Source organism: Pleurodeles waltl, chromosome 10, assembly GCF_031143425.1.
Source record: "Pleurodeles waltl isolate 20211129_DDA chromosome 10, aPleWal1.hap1.20221129, whole genome shotgun sequence".
In the NCBI taxonomy this organism is placed as follows: domain Eukaryota; kingdom Metazoa; phylum Chordata; class Amphibia; order Caudata; family Salamandridae; genus Pleurodeles; species Pleurodeles waltl.
Window position 1 is genome coordinate 189,679,941 of NC_090449.1, and position 21,195 is coordinate 189,701,135.

The following is a 21,195-nucleotide window of genomic DNA, read 5'->3' on the forward strand; positions in this document are numbered from 1 at the left end:
CGCTGGGTACTTGTAGCATTTACAATTGACAATATTTCTCTTACTATCCTAAATATATACGGCCCCACACATCTGGATCCAAATTTTGGGAAGAATCTTTCACATATTGTCTCTGAACATTCCTCAAACAATTTACTAATAGGTGGTGACTGCAACCAAATTCTCAATCCATTTTTGGACAGACGTTCCACGTCACGTTTCATTCCACATGCCTCCCACAAAGCTTTTAAAAACTTTATTTTACAGCATTCTCTCTCTGATTCCTGGGGGATATGCAATCCCGATCTCTTGGAATACTCTTTTTATTCTCCTACCCACCATTCCCATTCTAGGTTTGAGTATATCTTTCTGAGTAAAGGTTTATTGCAACATATGGTCAACTCTGAAATCGGTGCTGTTTTGATCTCAGATCACGCATCTGTAATTACTGACCTTGATCTTTTTCTTAATAGTTCTAAAACATCTTCATGGAGGTTTAATAATTCTCTGCTTTCAGATGCTACTTTTATCGCTTCCTACAGTAAGTTTATAGAAGAATACTTCCACATCAACGATAGTGATCAACTATCATTTCATTTTGTGTGGGATGCATTGAAAGCAGCCTCTAGGGGTTTCATCATAAGTTACGCTCACTCAAAAAAAGTCTGCTCAACAAAACTCGACTTCCATCCTTGAAAATATAAAGTCCCTAGAACATGAATACTATACTCACAAAACTAGTAAATCACATCTTGAAGCACTAGTCTCAGCTAAAATGGAGTTTAACCAATACACCACTGAAGAAGCATGCAGCACCCTCCTGAAAATAAATGCCAGATATTATGGTGGTAACAATAAAGCTGGTTCTCTTCTAGCTCGATATTTGAAACAAAGAAAAGAAAAAACAACTATTAAATCTATCACAGATAACAATGGTGTTAAACACTTTAGAGCAAAAGATATAGCATTGTGTTTTGCTTCTTACTATAAGGACCTGTACACTCCAGAACACATACCAACAGTTGAATCTCTCAACCAATATTTCTCTAATCTCAAACCAAGAGACCCATTGCAGATTGACCTTTCATCTTTAGACCAACCCCTACAACTTACCGAACTATATACAGCTTTACAATCTCTCCCAAGGGTAAGGCTCCAGGCCCAGATGGCTTCACAGTAGAATTCTTTATTCAGTTTGCTAAGTCTCTCTTCCACAAACTCTTTCGATTACTTAATCACTTTATAATGTCAGGTTCTGCATCTGGCTCATTTACGGAGGCCATGATTTGTCTTATTCCCAAAAAAGATTGTAATGCAACTGACTGTAAAAAATATAGACCCATATATTGATTGTAAACTCTATGCCAAAGTTTTAGCTCTCCGTTTACTCCCATATATACCTGAACTTATTGATTCTCATCAATCCGGTTTTATCCCTAATAGAAATGTAGCAGATAATTCCTGTACTTTTTAAAATATTATTAACAAGGCATTTATTCCTCTGGCAGCATTATTACTGGATGCGGAAAAGGCCTTTGATAGGGTCTTCTGGGGTTTCTTGTCGAAAGCATTGGAATGGCATGGACTAGGTACTAAATTCCGACATTTTATATCCATTCTTTATTCCTCACCATGTTCCTCGGTTATAACAAATGTTATTCAATCTCCTTTTTTCCCTCTTAAAAGGTGTACTCGTCAGGAATGCCCATTATCTCCTTTACTATTTATTTCGGCTCTCATACCTTTTCTATACCAATAAAAAACGTCGGAACAATTTTCGGGGTTTCAAATTAATAATGCACACATCAAATTTATGGCATATGCTGATGATATTCTTTTGTTCATGTCTCACCCTGACAGTTCTCTTCCTGCATTCCTGCATGAGCTCAACTTATATTCTGATGTATCTGGCTATAAACTTAATATAGACCAAACAGTGGTCTTACCACCCAATGCTCATTGCACTGGCTCTGTATTCCTTGATGCAGGATTATCTTGGTATTCTTCTAAGATTAAATGCCTGGGGGTATGGTACTGCACTACTCTCAAGCATACATTAAAGACTAATTTAGAAATCTTATCTGCAAAGCTTGTAGAACTCACACAGAAATGGTCTCCGTTATATCTCACGTGGTGGGGCCACTTGGACACCATTAAGATGATGCTTCTCCCTATCATTAACTACTTCCTTATGATGCATCCTATTAAGATACCTAAACTATTTTTTAGTTCAATTGATAAAATTCTATCCAAGTTCCTGTGGAACGGTAAACAATCCAGAATCTCTCTCTCGAAATTAAAACATCCTCAAGTACAAGGTGGAGTTAATTTTCCTGATTTTTTAACTGATCACAAATCTTTTGGCATTAAGCAAATACATCCCTATTTATCTACACTCAATGATGTCCCTCAAAAGCTATGGTTCTCTTTGGAAGGAACATTTATTTCTCCCTTTTCCCATAAATACATTATATTTATGTCTAACCCCCCCAAAATTCTGGTTGCCCAGCACTATCTCCCATTCAGTCAACTTACTGAAACCTTTTTTTATTGCGTATCTTGCCCCCATTAATCAATTCTTTAACAGTCCTATTTGGCACAATAGTTCGTTTAGGAAACAAGGTAATACCTTGTGTTGGAAGGCTTGAATGACTAAAGGTATTAGTCTCATTTCCCAATTATATCATAAAGACTCTCTCATCCCTTTTACTACTCTCTCAGCAATTTATTATCTCCCTATGAAATCCCAATATATAATTCTTTCTACTCTAGTCCAAGAGGCCCTCAATAAACTTATATATCATAATCATTCTTCTCTTGCATCATCTCCACACCCGGTCGTAACTTCTAATTATCCTAGGGCAGCTGGAATTTATAAACTTTTAAGAACGTCTGTTTCACCTAGACTCAAATCACCTATTGAGACATTGTGGGAATCAGATCTTGGTGTTGTTTGGCTAACTTTTTTATGGGATAGAATATGGTATAAGATACATTCCACTGCACGCATTGCAAGCCTCACACAGACCCTATATTATTTTTATAATAGACTTTTCTACACTCCTGTACGCCTTTACAAACTCAAACTTGCACAAAATGACAATTGTTGGCGCTGCCACAGTCAGCAGGGTACTGACTTTCATAAGTTTTTTTCTTGTCCATCCCTATCTACTTTTTGGTCCTCAATATGGTCTCGCATTTCAGCAATAGCTCAGATCTCCTTACCAATGTCATATGAATTACTGTTTTTGGGTGGCACATACGATATCTGGAGTTCATTCAGGCCTCTTGGAAAATTGGTGGATCTTTTGCTTTCTATTGAAATCTCTATTATTACTTCTAACTGGAAATCTTCGGAGAACATTACTCTCAGACAGTGGTTGAATTCTGTATGTTATCATCATACACTTGACAGCTACAAGCTTGATTCAACAGGAACTTTCTTCAAATGTCATCAGCTATGGTTGCCATTAAGTAACTATCTCTCACGCACTGCGAAGGAAATTGATTTTTCTCCTCCTTTTTAAAAAATGTCAATATATTTCCTGTTTTTCTTCTTATATATACTTATTTCATCTTACATTCGCTGTAACTAATGTCTATTACCTCTCTCACTCCACATAGCTATCACTTGATTCCCTTTTCTATCCCTATAGCTCTTCTCCCTCTCCCTCTCTCTTTCTTCTTTCTTTATTCAAACTTGAAGTCTTTTATACTATATTGCTGTTTATGTCTAGTTCATTTGCATGTTTAATATGCATTTATAAGTACAATATTTTTTATGCATGTATATTCACAATTGCATATCACTATCCTGGCAATGTTAAGTTAATGTTCTTTGACTCAATAAAAAACATCTTTAAAAAAAAAAGATTTATCTAAGAGAAGGCAATTTCCAATGTCTGATGTTGGATTTGAAATCTCTGAATGAAGGTGGAGCCTTTTCTTAATTATGTCCTTTTTGGTGAGCTGCATAGAGGTCATGCCTGTTCAGCGAGTAAGTGTCTAAAATACACGAGAACCAGACCCTAAAATATGTCTCTGGCACGATGTACAAGAATCCTTCAGTGTGCTTCGGTCACAGAATACTTGACAACCAAAAATGAAAAAAAAATAAACTGGGCATCAGAGAAAACTCTGCATTGATAGTTTAAGGATATGTGTCATTAGAACTATCACAATATCGGAATAACTATAATGTGATGCATTTGCGAGTTGGCTTTAATAACATAAACTTTGAGAAAATGTACTTTCAATAGGCTATCAAAGCATCTGGAAAAAAATAACTAGAAAACATAATATTCCAACATCAGACATTCCCCCATTTCTCCTAATAAAAACACTACCTGACATGGGTGGGTTGACCAACGGTATGGGACAGGAATGGGCCATATCTGAGACCAAGCCAAGCAACAGTTTGAGGAAGTGAATGGGGGAAATGAAGTTTGCTAGAGTATTTGCATCTGAGGTTGGTCACCACCAAAGGAAGTTTAATAAGCACAGGTTTTTCTGAAAGCATAAAGTGTCGATTGCATACATCCAACAATTTTCTCTTATCCAGTATGCCTTGAAAAAGTTTATGACTAAAGAAACACAATTTGCTAATAGTTTGTGCAAAATAGCAGTATTTGAGTAAAAAGTGTATTACTATCCTTGGTTATCTCACTTCGCCCAATTCAATTCATGGGCCGGGATGCTTTGCAAATGTCAGGTTTTTACTCAAGCACAATTTCCTGATATATATTAATGGATTCTGTTAACCCAGAATTGCATGCAAACCTCAAGCTGTGGCAATAAAAACAATTTCCTCATATTTAGATTTCAGAAAATACTGGAATGCGCAGGCAACCGCCAACAATCTTACCTTGCAGCTTTATTATGTGCCTCCTAATGATACAGTTCCCCAGAACCTCACACATTTATGTGACAGAAAACATTTGTGTGCAATGGCAAGAGTACTTCCATCCTGTGTTCTCACTCTTCTCCCAATTAAACTGGAATCCCTCTAATGTGACTGGACAGATGATTTAGCCTGGAAGGGTCGAAAACGTCAGCCATGACAAGTGTTGGTAGAAGGAAGAGCATAAAAAACTTAAATGTGAATTGGAATATGTATAGTATTTAGGGCTGAGATTTGCCAGAATCTCAGGCACTTCAGCAATCCCAAATATTTCTGAAAAGTAATTAGACAGGGGAATCAAGGAAGGCATGGCCTGCCGAGCTCTCCAAACCCTTTCTTGCCCAGAATCCCTCCAAATATCAAGTTATGTAGAGAAAAGTACCAACATTTGTTGCAGAAACAATATCATCAAGCATTTCCATTCATCCAGACATGACATTGGTACCCCATTTGTGTTAGCGGAGCAATTGTATGAGACAGGAATAGGACTAAACCACTTCAATCAAAAGTTGTATTTGGAGAAACAGAAAAAGTCTCAAATGTGCATGGAGGAGGCTGCAGTATTTGGGCCCAGGCCTTTAAACATTATCAACCAAAGGCAATTAAAAAAACTAAGGGGCAGATTTAAGAGCCCCTAGCGCCTCCTTGTGCAACATTAACGTAAATTTTCTTCTACGCTAATGTGGCCCAATGAGGCAAAATCACAGCGCCAAATTTACAAAGTGGCCCAATGCATGCATTGTGCCACTTTGTAACCCTTTGCGCTACATTATGCCTGTGTCAGGCATAGTGCATGCAGAGGTGGTATTTTCCCCTTAGGGGATCCGAAAAAACGTCGCAAAGAAATCTAGGAAATTTCTTTGCATCATTTTTTTCGGCGCTTTTAACGTCTGCTCAGAGCATGTGTTAAAAGGAGGCACACCATTGTTTGCAGTGAGCCTCAATGGGCTTTGCAGGATTAGCATCACATTTTTTCATGCTAATCCTGCAAAGCTCAGAACTAGCGTCAAACATTTTGATGCTAGTTCTCTAAGTATCACTAGGGTGCACCGTATCTCAGACACAGTGCACACATTGTGGAGTTAGGGGGGTGGTAAGGGGCGCAAGAACAGTGGCGCAGCACTGGGCTCAGCGCCACTGTTCATAAATCTGGCCACAAAGGCCTCACTTAAAAGAATCTGACGCATCGGCTCCGATGAGCCCGATTTTTTGCCTTGCCCTATGAACCCTGAACTACCCCATGGATGCTCTGTAGTTACAATACAGAGCTCCATGGTGCACGTTTTCACAGATACGTCAGACTCTCTGACGCATCGGTAGTGCTAAACTGATGCATTGCTGGACTAGCATAAAACAAATTATGCTCCTTCAGCAAAGAGTGGAAGGCTCCCATAGAGAAAAGCCCTGCATCAGTTTAACGCTTGCTCTGAGCAGACGTAAAATTCTGACACATTGAAATTACAGAACAACACAGTAAAATGTTTTGAATTTCACTGCATCAGTTCTGTGTGGCATTTTCCGAGGGAATGGCTACTTTTGAATACATCATACCTGCTGAAGGTATAATGTGATGGAAAGCTTTACAAACTGATGCATTGGGCCCAATGTGTCAGTTTGTAAATGTGGAGCAGTGTAAAGCATTACTTGTGCCACAGTTGCATTAAAAAAAAATTATGCAACGGTGGCGCAAAGGCCTTGTAAATGAGGCCCTAAATGCCTGAAGTATCCAAGGCAGGTGTTACATTTGAAGATATTATGTTTTATTTATCCACGCTTACCTGTAAAGCTCAAATTATGGCTAGAAAGACAATTTATTCAAATGTAGGGGAAAGAAAATAGCACATTTGGATGCTCCTTGCAAACGTTCTATTAATCAGTGGTTCCCCCATTCTCTAGACAAAAATGGCTTCCTACATACATGAGTTGGCCTATTGTATGACACAGAAAAGGACCTCTGAAATGCAAAAATCCAGATTTGTCTGTGATCGCTATCCACATAAAGTATGACGCTTATATCGAACACCGATGCTGGATCCATTTTGTTCTTCACAGACTGTCACAGCTTCTATCTTTAAATGTGATCAACACTATGGTCAATGGTCTGTAAAACCCGGGGAAGGATGGTGTGCAACCATGCTTCTGGTATTGCTTCAAAGTAGCAGTTGTTGAGTAGATGTGTGCAAAAGTGTAACGCTCCACGTTTTTTAAAAACCTTCCAAAGTTTTAAGGAAAACTAGACAGTTTTTTTAAAGTTTGCAAAGTTTTTGCGTTTGTCACCTTCTCTGAATATTTGTGATTTAAGACAAAATTTGTTTTGCTTAGATTAATATTTAACACTGACAAATCCGTTATGGGTACTATATATTTCACGGAAGACAGCATTCAACTGCACAGTACCATAAAAACGTTTGACAAATGTCAACTTGTAAATCATAATTGTGCATGCATTAGTCCTTATGCTCTGGACAACTCTGCAAAAAGAAAACTTCTAATGGAAACAAAACTATATACATTTTAAGCTTAGTCAGTTCTAGCAGACTGAAAACTGTGTTTGTCTGGTATAAAAAATAAGTAGGAATGTGCAGAATTTTTTTGCGAAATCGAAGAGAATTTACTAAGGGCCAAATGGAAATCTTTACAAAACTTCGATGTGGAACAATGGTTTGTTAGAAACATCAAAATTATGTTATGCTACCAAAATATAGTAGCACAAATGTGAAGACAAAGGTATCAACAAAGCAACTATATATAGATATGTATACATTTACTATTCGTACCACCACATCTATATATGTTCAAAGTATATAGATGTGAAGGCAAGAATAGTAAAACTATACTTACCTGAATATATTACATTGTCGATATTTTCGTTGTCAACTACATGGAGAGATCACAGTTCTTGATATCCTAACACAGAAGCAGTGAGCTAGATAATAAATATCTGTTTCTTTCCAATACTCACTAACATGAATGTGTGGTTTAGTGTTTCCAACTTTGCTTTCCTTTAGTTTTAACAGAGGATACATACATAACTTCAACAGATGCTATACTCTATAGGCTACTGCATAAAAAAGCGATGCCCCATATTTATTATGCTTTTCCATCAAGGTTGCATTCTTTACAAAGCCACACAAAGCCAATTTGTGAGGCTTTTCAGAGTTTAATAAATACAAATCAATGCAACGCAGAACATAGCACTTTCTTGCAATACTCTGCATTGGGTAGTGTTAGAAATGGGGTCTTTGGTTGGCAGTCAGGTTACCCCCTGGCCAAGCAAGGACCCTCATTCTAGTCAGGGTGAAGGAGAATCACCCTCAGTTAACCGCTGAGCCCCTTGGTATCTTGGCACGAGCAGGCAGGCTTAACTTCAGGAGCAATGTGTAAAGTATTTGTATCAACACACACAGTAACTCAGTGAAAACACTACAAAGTGGCATAACACAGGTTTAGAAAAATAGATAATATTTATCTAAACAAAACAAGACCAAAATGACAAAAATCCAACATACACAAGTCAGGCTATGAATTTAAAAAGCAAAAGAGCTTTAAATCCTTTAGAAAACAGTGAGAATGTTGCTAGCATACAAAAGCACCTGGGCAGTATCAAAATAAAGACGCACGGCCGATTGTGCGTCAAAAAAGGCCAGGTATGCGTAGATTTCTCACTTGCAAGTGAGATCGTGTATCGTGTCTCCTCTGGTCAGGTCGGCATGCGTCATCACTTCTCTCCCACAAGAGCGCGATGCGTCGATCTGGATGGGCACCTCAGGTCGGGTAGACTTTGCATTGATTTTCTGCACCCAGTGATATTGCGTTGAAATCTGGTTGCATGGTGTCAAGAGACTGCGCTGCGTGGGGGCTTGCGTCATTAACAGCAGCCGCTGTGGGTATTGTGCATTGTACTCCAGATGTGTTGCGTCCATCTCCCAGCCGCAATGTAGGTGGAGCGTTGAATTTAGCCGCAAGGCCGGCGGCACATCGTTTATCACCTACAAGGCAGATGGTGTGTCGGACGTTTCCCCGCACAGCAGTCTTTGCATGGATTTCTGTCCTTTGCCACCAGCTGCACATTTCAAGGGCCCAGAGACAGGTTAGGGCACCGCTTGGCAGGCAGGACTCTCACCAGAAAGCCCAAGTGCTGGCAGAGAGAAGTCTTTGTTGTCCCTGAGACTTCAGCAACGGGAGGCAAGCTCAGTTCAAGCCCTTGGAGATTCTCACCAGTGGAAAGTCACACAAAAGTCAGTCTTTGTCCTCTCTCAGGCAGAAGCAGCTACTGCAGGCCAAACCAGGAAAGCAGTCACAAGCAAAGGGTCAGTACTCCTCCTCCAGCTTCCAGTTCTTCTCTTTGGCAGAGGTTCCTCTTGGTTCCAGAAGTAATCTGATCTTCAGGGGTTTTGGGTGCTCTTCTTATACCACTTTCTGCCTTTGAAAAAGAAGTCTCTGTTGTTTTCAAGATCCTGTCTTGCCCAGGCCAGGCCCCACACACACCAGGTGGTTGGAGACTGCATTGTGTGAGGGCATGCACAGCCCTTTCAGGTGTAAGTGACCACTCCTCCACTCCCCTCAGCCCAGATGGCCCATCAGGATATGCAGGCTACACCCCAGCTCCCTTTGTGTCACTGTCTAGAGCACAAGCGCAAACAGACCAGCTGTTAAACTGACCCAGACAGGGAATCCACAAACAAGCAGAGTCACAGAATGGTTTAAGCAAGAAAATGCCTACTTTCTAAAAGTGGCATTTTCAAACACACTATCTAAACCCAACTTCATTAAAAGATGTATTTTAAAATTGTGAGTTCAGAGATCTCAAACTCCACGTCTATCTGCTCCCAAAAGTAATCTGTGATTTAATAGTATTTAAAGGCAGCCCCCATGTTAACCTATGAGAGAGATAGGTCTTGCAACAGTGACAAACAAATTTGGCAGCATTTCACTGTCAGGACATGTAAAACACATAAGTACGTGCCCCACCTTTAACGTACACTGCACCCTGCTCATGGGGCAACCTAGGGCCTACCTTAGGGGTGCCTTACATATATAAAAAGGGAAGGTTTATGCCTGCCAAGTGGGTACACTTGCCAAGTCGATTTGGCAGTTAGAACTACACACACAGACACTGCAGTGGCAGTTCGGAGCCATGTTTACAGGGCAACTAATGTGGGTGGCACAACCAGTGCTGTAGGCCCACTCATAGCATTTGATTTACAGGCTCTGGGCACCTCTAGTACATTTTACTAGGGACTTACTAGTAAATCAAATATGCCAATCATGCATTAGCCAATGCACACATACAATTTATACAGTGAACACTTACACTTTAACACTGGTCAGCAGTGGTAAAGTGTCCAGAGCAAAGAAAAAACAGCAAAAACAGAGTCCTGCACACAGAAACAACCTGGGAAGTAGAGGCAAAACATTAGGGGAGACCATGCCAATTATGCCAAGTCTAACAGGTAGGCATTACATAGGTTTAGCGTGGGTGTTCCTGTGCATCCACTTGTGTATTCTGCTACAAACACAAATGTACAAAGCGTTCCAAACCTGGGTTTGCACTAACATGGTGGCCTACCTGACACAGGTATAATGAGGAGAAATCTTCTAATTTCTCCTTGTTACTTTCTCTTTTCATGTGTGCCTCACTCTGCAGCACACAAAATGCTTCTAAAGATTGTTTTTTTTACAAGAAGGGTATCCCTTCCTGCACAACAACACTCCTTCCCTTAACGCAAGCACCCTTGTATCTTGATGCAAAGGTCCCCCTGTTGGTGGTACACAGACCACAGTGCACCCGTGCAATGAGAGAGGAGAAATTATTCATATTTTTGTAAATATGAAGCATTTCTGCTCTCTCACTTTCATGCAATGCAGCGCTAACAAAATATATAATTAACTATGTGTCGGAAATTAATAAAATGTATCCTCATACAGATTTCACCACATGAAAACAGATTATTTACTAAGCTTGCTGTCCGGTCATTCTTCTTAGCTAGCAGCTAACAGTAAAAACACACACAAACACAAAAACTTCAAGAAAAAGATCAGAGATAAAAGCTAGAAAATAAAAGGAGGATAGCAGAGAGGCAAAGACAAAGTTGAAGCAGAGGCAAATAACGTACTTTAGTGGCACAAAGCAAATGACATAATTAAAGGTGCATGATTCGTATTGATGGCAGAGAATAAGGAGTACGCCTTAAATAGCAGACTCAACCTAAGAGGGAAATTCCCTAACTATGGTCTAATTTCACAAGAATATTGACTAAGAAAAAACACGAAGAATTGCAAGAGAGAAAGATATGAAAAAGAGAAATACAAAACGTCTATAAAGCACACGAGAATGTGTATTGCTTTCTAATTCCAGAAACACTAACCTTCATAATAGAAATCTTCCAACCGTTCCCCGACACCGGGGAAATTATTAGGTCATTTGAGTGGAATAACTGTCTGAAGAAGTTGCACGAACTTAACGTGTTACAGCGTGTGACCTTTAAGTCTTTCAGAATTTTATTACAGTAGCAGATCATCCATTTTGTCTCATTATTTATAACGATTTCATTTACAGAACATAAGTACTTCCAAGGTACCTGAAATATATTGTTTCCTAAAGTTTAACAACCTTTTCATTTGGGTTACAATTCACTTAGACTGAATATCATTGTGGACTCTTGACAGATCGCATTGCCCTTTCTGGTTGTTTTAAAGTTGGCCTTATCATTTCTTGACATAGCAGTGAACAGAACACAGCGCATTATTTGTTAAGCTTTGCTAGAGATAGTTTTAATGTGGTAATCACGCAACTTTCGTTGCAGTTGCTTTCACTCATGTAGCAGACACATTCCTTGGCCAGTCGTTGATTGTCAGCTTTAGTCTTGTTGTAGGGAATTTTTCACATCAACATTTCAGGAAAACCTTGGGCTATATTTACAAGAAAGTAGGGCATCACTAGTGATGCTACACTTTTCTTGTGGCCCCCTGGCGTCTCCTAACGCCACCATGGTAGAGCCATAATTTCAGTACGGTACACCATGGCGCATGTTAGGGGCAATAGTGTCATTTTTTGATGCTATTGTAATGCTATACTGGATTAGCGTAAACAAATGATGCTAATCAAGTATAGTGTTGAGGCCCATTGAAATCAATGGGATCCTCCTTTTAACACCTGCTTCAAGCAGGCATTACAAATGACACTAGAAATGGCGCAATGGAATCTTGTAGATTCCATTCTCCATTTTTAGCGACCCTCAAATGGTGGAACGTCCTCTTTGCATACATCATGCATATATTATGCATGATGAGGTGCAAAGGGTTTAAAAGGTGGCACAAACTTAGTTTGCGCCAACTTGTAAATATGGCGATATGGTAGTGGCCCTTTAGTGTCACATTTGAGGCAAACATTTTGCTGCGCATGTGGCGCTAAGGGGCGCAAGGGCCTAGTAAATCTGGCCCATTATTGGTGCCTCAGGCAGATGAATTTGTTAACGATAGGTGGACTTATTTCCCTTTGAAATACACAACTGGAATCAAGGAGCAATTTTTGGCAGTTAATGCGTTATTCATAACAGTCTGCATTGCCCAGATCTTCTCAGAGCAGGGCACTTTGCTTTAAGCACAACGTCTGACTTTAACTTCAGAGAAATGGAAGACTAAGTGAAAAGAGCAAGTGTTATGTATTACGTTTCGGTTATTTTTACAGTGCCCATATCACAAACAATGGTATCCTGGCACCTAAGAGGGATGGTGCAGCCCCGCCTGATGCCCATTGGAAGAGTCGGGTTTTCAGCGTCTGGTGGAATTTTAAGATGGAGCTGGTAGCTGTGATGTGGAAGGGTGGAGGGAAGATCGTTGCACGCTATGGTTGCCAGGGAAGAACAGGTGTGGCCCCTGGCTCTTGTTTGGCTGATGCAGAGAATGTGGGTTACGAGTGTGATAACTTATCAGTAGTGGCTAACCCAAAGTAGTCCTCAGTCTTCAGTTTCCCAAAAACGACCTCTTTTGTTCATCCTAGCCTCAATACATATGAGTTATACGCAGGCGTTAATTTAAATACTGGGGGGCATATTTATACTATGTTTGCGCCATATTTAAACTTTGACGCCTGAGCCCATGGACGTCAAAATTCCTCTGTGTGCGTCATTTTTTGGATGCGGGAAACTGACTTGCGTTAATGACATGCAAGGTAGGCGTTCCTGCCCAAAAAATGACTTTAAGGCCTGTGCGCCTTATTTATACTCCAGCGTCATTTTGACACACAGGACGGGACAGGCCTTAAAAAATGGCACACAGCCTGATGTGCGCTGTTTATTAACGCCTGAGTGAGGGTAGACATTAAGGGACCTGTGGGCTCACTTCCATGGTCTCTGACCATGGAAGGAGTCCGGAGGTGGCCTTCCCTGCCCCCAGGGACACCCCCTGCCACCCTCGCCCACCCCTGGAGGACACCCATGGATGGGAGGGGACCCATCCCAGGTAAGTATAGGTAAGTTGAGGTAAGTATTTTTTTAAACAAAATTAAATTGGCATGGGGGGCCTAATTTGCCCCCCCCTACATGCCACTGGGCCCAATGGCCATGCCCAGGGGACAGACGTCCCCTGGGCATGGCCCTTGGGCAAGGGAGCATGACTCCTGTCTTTACTAAGACAGGAGTAATTTCAATGGGGGTTTCATGGGGGCATGATTTTTGCCTCAAACTTGACTTGCACCATTTTTTGACTCACAACCCCCATTTTCTCCTGCGCTGCAGCACCGGCTAACGTCATTCCTTAAATAATGCACCCGCATGGTGCGTAGGAATGGCGTTAGCCGGCGGTAAAAGTTTTGACGCAAACCAGCGCCGGCGCTGGTTTGCATCAAAAAGTATAAATATGGGCCTGGGAGTCCTCATCTGTTACGGTCTTTTTTTTAAAGGTTTGCACGTGTGTTATGCATATGACATTACAAATGTGATTTTGTATGACAACTTCCATACAGAAATAGAAAAACTAACATAATGCTGACCTGACAAATGCTGTCGTGCATACATCTGGGTTTTGGAAGCCACAGCACCATCTCGGGGTCACATAGGCTTTCCATGACTGCACGAGCTCTCTAGTACCTCACCAATAATAAAGAGCAAATCATATTGGAATCATAGACCAGGAGGAAACACTCCAATTGTCTCCGCCTTTTGAGTTCAGTTCGTGGTGAAATTCAGACATATAAACAGGGAAATAAATAGGCGAAAGCTGCAGTGTACACTGTCCCAGTTGCCAAAAGGTGAATCAGAGCGGAAATAACACAGCGGGGCAAAAAAACAGAGATCGCCTCTAGTCTAATCAGAAGGATCTGACATGCCACTGCTGTCCAGCAGGGAGCAGGATGGCACAACTAATGAAGAATCTCTCCATTAGCGTTTCACTTTTGGCCCACGTTGTTTTAGTTTTTCACATTTAACTATTTACTATCCCATTTCTAGATTAATTTGTGAATCCTAGTGACATTTTGGCAAGAAATGTGTGTTACAGCTGAGTTCCAAAATGTGACCTCTATCCCTGGGTGAACATAAAGTAGCTCTCTTTCAGGTAAAAAGTGCACGCACGACCGCTTGCATGTAAGGAGAAAGACATAGGAGAGAGAGATTTTCCTACTGCCGAGAGGTGTCCAAATAATACTACCCAAGCACAGAGTCTATTTGGCTTCTGTCCTTAGAATATTCACCTTTAGTTAAATTAATGTGGTCGGGAATTACGAAGTTGTATGTCCTGGCACAGTACTTGCAATGGCCACTATATCGCCTGGCACAAGCCCTATGGTGACCATCATGTGTGCAGACGCATTAGATGAAAACAGTGACTTCAACATGTACTCATTTGCATCTAGTGTTTGTACCATGCACAGTTTCTGAAAGTCAGCTTGTTGTCGCAGGCATTCTGAAGAACTTTGTGTAAAATAAAATAATTGAATACAGTTATAAGTTTCAAGTAGTAACTTGACTCTAACCCGAATTCTGTGTAGCCATTTTATTATGTGGAACATGTTTTTAAAATTCTTCACTGGTCCTATTTTGAAAACTATTTCAAAAGGGTTTCTTCAAAGGCTCATTAAGTATGCTACTTAATTACTGCTTGCTTGCTCAATAAGGGACTTGCTCACAAGATATCTCTTAACTTAGAATTGAAGTTTACCTTCACCTTAGTAAATTGAGCCCTTAGACTTCCGGTCTAAACTTGAACTTCAGGTCTAAACTGAGACATCAGGGATACGTTTATCTTTGTGAATTGGGTCCTCAGTGTCTATTTGCAAAAGCTACTATTTCTTTTTTTTGTGTGAAACGGAACCTCTCCAGCACCATCTCTTGCCATGTAGATTGTTCATGTCTGCTGCACATAATGACATATATCACCATGTAAACCGGATCAACTTTGTGTTTACCTTCTCGCTCACTGATACGATTCGGGTAAACTTTGAGCCCAAAATGCATCTCTTATTTTACTTATTATTTTCTTTTTGGGGTTTTCACAGGGAAAATGCCATAAAGATTGTTGCTGTTATACTTACAGTTTCATCTTCCTCTTCCTGAAGACTTCCTGAAGACTCCTCCCTGTGCTTTGTCCAGCCCTTGTTCATTTTGGATTTGGATTTTAGAAGGGAAATCAATACTCTTCCTTTATCTTCAATTTCTATTGCATGTTTCCCGCTCAGTGGTGTAACAAATGTCCCTGCAGCCCCAGCAGTGCGGGGGGACCCTGATCTCTTGGGGGGGGGGGGGGGCTCAACACAGTGCCCTGAGCTGAGAGCTCCTAAGTGACTTTGAAGGGGGGCCCTTCAATGTACTTTCCAGGGGGGGGGCCCTCTCAAGTTTCACTACGTCACTGCTATCACGGGAACAGTTCAGCCTGAACTTCCAAGCCAGGTTCTCCCTGTAATGGAAACAAGCATACTGGGACTGGTTTCAGGGTATCACCCCTCATGAGCCAGACTAGCTTGAATCTAGTGGCGCAGCCAGCAAGGTACCCACGTCTGGCGGATATATGACAGAACCACGGATGCATTTACCACGCATGTTTTTACAACACGGTCACTATACTGCATAATCTTTACAATGTATTCATAGAAAACAAAAGTTTTTACCAAGCATATGCCTTTACCATGCATGCCTTTACCACAAATATATATATATATATATATATATATATATATATATATACATATATATGCGTGTATAATACATTATATATATATATATATATATATATATATATATATATATATATATATATATATATATATATATATATATACACTAGGCTTGGGCGGAGTTCACGGAGTCCGAGTCCGTGGAGTTCTGCAGAGCTGAATAAAAACTTCGTGGAATTCCGCAGAGTTCCGTAAACCCGCGGAGTCATGAATGCGCCTGATCTCGGAAGCACTAAGCAGGGTCAGGAATAGTTAGCCACCCTGCTTAGCTGTTCCAGGATCAGGCACATTCAAGAGGGACGTAGGCAGTGAAAGATGCAGTTTCATGCCTCTTGTGCACCGGCCTGTCCGATGTGCAGTGCACCCCTTACCACCAAAAACCCATACCCACCATAAAGCCTAAAAATGCCCTTTGCACCCCAAAAAAGGCACCCACCCTTAAATCTTAAAACCCCTTACCACCCTAAATCCCATACCCCCCTAAAGTCTAAAAATCCCTTAGCACCCAAAATCTCATACCCACCCAAAACCTAAAAATGTCCTTACCACCCGAAAACCCATACCCACACTAAAGCCTAAAAATGCCCTTTGCACCCAAAACCGATAACCACCATAACATTAAAAAAAAAATACCACCCTAAATCCCATACCCACTCTAAAGCCTAAAAACCTCTTACCACCCAAAAACTTATACGCATCCTAAAACCTAAAAATTCCCTTACCACGCAAAAAACCCATACCCACCCTAAAACCTAAAAACCCCTTACCACCCCAAAAGCCATATCCTCCCTAAAACCTAGAAATGCCCTTATCACACAAAACTCCATACCCACCATAAAACATAAAAAAGCCCTTACCACCCAAAAACCCATACCCACTATAAAACCTAAAAATGCCCTTACCACCCAAAAACCCTTACCCATCCCAAACCCTAAAAACATACTTACCACCCAAGAAAACCAGTACCCACCCTAAACCCTATAAACCATATATATATATATATATATATATATGTATGTATATATATATATATATATATATGTATATATATATATATATATATATATATATTGACTTAAACAACCAAAACTTTCAGGGACGTTATAGTTAAAATCACATTTTAAATGTACAAGACCATAGACATTCACCTTTTAAGGTTAAAGTTATCTCAAGCAACTATAACTCATGCCCTAAGGTAACTATAACCCACACAACCATCATGCACACTTTTTTCGTCAAAATGTTTACTGCAAATATTACATTATTATTATCAAATGATCTCATCAAAAATCTAATGAGAGTGCAAATGTGAGTTGTAGTTAAAACATGATCCTAACTGTAACTACCTAGTTAGGACCATGTTTCCATTGAAAGATAATTTTTTGACTTGCCTATATGTTTGGCACAGTTTGACGCATGTTGTGCATGAAAAGTTTCAACGTGATCCGTCAATCGGGGGCCAAGAAAAAGGGGATGCTCAAAGAAGCTGACTTTCCCATGTTAATTCCCATAGGACCTTTAGACACGACTACCATCCAAACCGATGGACAGAATGACATGAAATTTGGCAGAAAGCTAGCTTTTGGAACGCAGATTATGGTCTCGCTTGTAAATCTATCCAGTAGTTGTGGAGATGCTTAAGGGAAAATACATTTGAATATCTGGGACGGAGGAACCTCCCTTATGACAAGCTTATGCAAGGAAATGCAGAGCTCTGGCTGGCTGTCAACACTTCAACCAGGAAGTGTTGGCAGCCCTGTTGGGACTCGACTTCAGATGAGTCCCTCCAAAAAACAAAATTGAAAAAAATGGGCCAGGGGAGAGACACCCTGACCACTTAGCTCTGGTGCTGGCATCCCAGAGGGACCCTGTCAGGGCAAAAAGCATATATTTTGTTAATTAATTCTGCAAATCCATGAATTTCACAAATTTGCAGAGTTTTTCAAACTCCCCGGGTGGGCCAGGTCCCGGTTGCAAACTAAAAAATAAGAAAGGGGACCATGGGCCCCCTCCTGGCCTTTTCAGCGCCCCTTGTACCCCCACCTCCCCACGGCTTACTTTCATTTTAATGCAGGCGGCCAAGCCCCAAATACAGCCACCTCCCTAGAGCTTAAATAATTTAGAATGGGCAGCCCCAGGGACCACCACCTACCTGGGGCTTGATTAAATTTTAATGTGGGGAGACATGTGCCCCCCCACAGCCACGAGGACCGCCACCTCCCTGTGGCTCGATTGAATTTCAATGCAGATGGCCACATGGCCCCCCCAGCCAAGGGGACCGCCACCTCCCAAGTGCTTCCATGCATTTGAATGGGGGGGCCCATGCCCCCCACAGCTCCTGGAACCATGACCTCCCCAGGGCTTCCTTCTATTTTAATGTGGGGGGACCACACAGCCCCCCACGGCCCCAGGGATCATCACCTCCCTGGGGCAAATATGAAAAAAAGAACAGGGTTCGTTTTGGACCCTCGCAGCCCCGGAAGCCACCACCTTCCCAGGGTTAATCATATTGGAGTGGGACCGAGATGTCCTCCTTGAGGAGCTGCAGATGGCCCTGGCGACCACCAAGGCTGGCTCCTGCTATGTCCTGGGGCTTCTCACCCCTGGATCATAGCTGTTTGCTTTTGCTTGCTGGGAGCTCTCTGCTCCCAGCAAGCATAGGCAATCAAACTCCACTTTCTGCAAGAGAGAGCTCTCCCTTGCAGAAAGTAAAGCTTTCATCTGTCTTCCCTGCATGCAAATGTGCATGCAGGGAAGACAGATGAAAACATTGCTCCCGTAAGCTGCTATTTGAAACAGCTCCTTGCTTGGGGGACCAGTGCCGGCTCCCACAGGATGTAGGGAGCCGGCTAGGACCAGGGGTCCTTCAGGCTCCCCCAGCAGTCCTGTCACTCTGTCTCTCACTTCCATCCCATTGTGGGATGGAAGTGAGAGAGAAAGAGAGAGATTGGAATTAGCAAGATTTTTTATTTGGATGCTATATTTATGTTTTGCAGCACAGCGTAAGAGAGTCATGTGTGGCCCACTGGTAAATTTCTTGGACTATCAATTAGATGGCTGAAGGTTATGATGAAACATTTACGATTTTTACATCTCAAAACTTTTTGGATTGAATGTCATAGAGTGTCTAGATAGTGAACAGTTGAGAACTAACAATGGCCTAATGGTTAATGGCTCTTATTATCACAGTGAAGTTTGTGGGTTCAAGCCTTGGTATGACGGTGGTTATTTCCTTGCTTTGATTTCTTTTCAACTTGACATTTTTAAGGTAGATACTGAAAGTTGATGTCACTCGTTTGAATTGATAAATGCATTTTTCTTTTCAATTTGTCCAAAAATATCTCATTCTAAGTATATTATTCATCAAAGCCAAAAAACTCTCTGACCCTCTCATTCTCTTTCTCTCTCTCTCCCAATTTCTCTTTCAATCTTTTTCTCCCACTCATACACCCACTCAGACCCTTGTGCACCCACTCACAGACCAAATCAAACACTCATGCACCCACTCAGAGACCCAGTCAGACTCTGATGCACCCAATCGCAGATCCACTCAGACACTGACACACCCACTCACAGACCTATTCAGACACTGACGCACTCACTCACAGACCCATTCAAACATCACACATCCACTCACATACCCACTCAGACCATCATGCAACCATTCACAGATCCACTCAGACACACAAGCACCCACTCACATACCCACTCAGACCCTCACATACCAACTTACACACCTCCTCAGAAACTCATGCACTGACTCACAGACCTACTCAGACCCTCATGCCCCCACTCACAGACCCACTCAGACACTGATGTACCCACTCACAATGTCACACATCCACTCACAGAGCCACTCTGACCCTTACACCCACTCTTAGACCCCAAAACTCTCACACTAAGAGACACCCTCTCACACCTATTCTCACACCCAGAGAGACAGATTATTCAGCCATGCACAGCAAGGAGTTGATTGGCTATAGCGGTTGGCAGCAGGACCTGGCTGCAGGCCAGGCCCTGTGCCCAACCCCACCATGCACAGCTAAGGGCTGTGCACAGCAGTGGTTAGATTAAAATGTAGCAATTAAAATTACTTTACATTACAAAAACATGAAATTTCACCGAAAAGACAAAGGTTACAGGGACGTTATAGTTAGGTTCTGAATTTACTCATACAAAACCATACAAAAGTTATAGTTAGAGTTTTTTCAAATAACTATAACTCATGCCCTAAGGTAACTATAACTTGTGCCCTCGCTGTGTACTGCTAATTACCACAGATATTACATCAATCATGAAGAGTTTCATAACGTCATTAAAAATCTATATTAAAAATTAGCAGTCAAATTATTGAAGAAAAAACTGTGCATGGTGGAGGCGCGAGGTACAGTTACCTCAGGACGCGTTATAGCTACTTGGAAGAACTCTAACTGTAACTGCTGAATTTCTATGGTTTTCTACGAGTGAATTCGGAACTTAATTATAACATCCCTGTAGCCTTTGGCTTTTTCAGTGAAGATGTTTCTATGTAAACCACGTAGAACACTTAGAGCCAGATTTAAGAAGCCCCTAGCTCCACCTCGCACCACATTAGTGTCATTTTTTTAATGCTTATATGGTGTTAGGAGGGCAAAAACACCGCTCCATATTTACAAAGTGGCACAATGAACGCTGTGGGCCAATTTGTAAACCCTTGCTCCACATCATGCCTCTTCCAGGCATAATGTTTGCAAGGGGGCGTTCTGGGTTTAAAATGTAGCTTTATGCGCGTTTGCTTAAACTATTAGGCCTCTGTGCACTTTGCCCTAGATGCATTTTATTTCTCCTCGCACTGTTACTTTACAATAACCAGTTTCACGGTCTTGTTTTATTTTCTTCTATCACACTGTTTAGCTTACTTCAGCACTGAAGTTCTCAAACAATACATTCTTGCTCACTCTGTGCTTCAGTCAAGGATACAGTCTGGTACATTGCCGATAGATGTGGTAGAAGTTTAGGGCCATATTTATACTTTTCGACGCACAACTGCGCCAATGCAGTTGTGCGTCAAAAAATCTAACGCCGGCTAACGCCATTCTGAAGCGCCATGCGGGTGCCGTATTTATTCAATGACGTTAGCCGGCGTTAGCCGGCGGCGCTGCCTGGG